Raw genomic sequence first — 333 nt, 5'->3', positions numbered from 1 at the left:
CGCTTTGGGGGGGGGGGGGGGGGGGAGAGAAGGCTAAATTGTTCAATTTTTTTTAATGGCGATATAAGAAAAATTATATTCAAATTTTAAGTCTAAGAGTGTAATTTCCGGCCATTTAGAGGTGCCATAATCACAAATTTTCCTACCTCTGGTTGGGGCTGAGGTGGTATAGATTCTCCATCTGCTAAAGTACTCAGTGACAGATTCAAAGGGTCCCAGCCGGCCCGCCCCCACCCTTCTAAATTGTTCATAAAAATGGAGATATAAAGATAATAATATTCAAATTTTATGCCTGGAAGTGCAATTTCCAGCCATCTAGAGGTGCCATAATCA

Source organism: Anneissia japonica, unplaced genomic scaffold, assembly GCF_011630105.1.
Source record: "Anneissia japonica isolate Jap-2015-1 unplaced genomic scaffold, ASM1163010v1 scaffold275_len1219475_cov178, whole genome shotgun sequence".
NCBI classification, from domain to species: domain Eukaryota; kingdom Metazoa; phylum Echinodermata; class Crinoidea; order Comatulida; family Comatulidae; genus Anneissia; species Anneissia japonica.
This window is presented reverse-complemented; position numbering follows the sequence as displayed.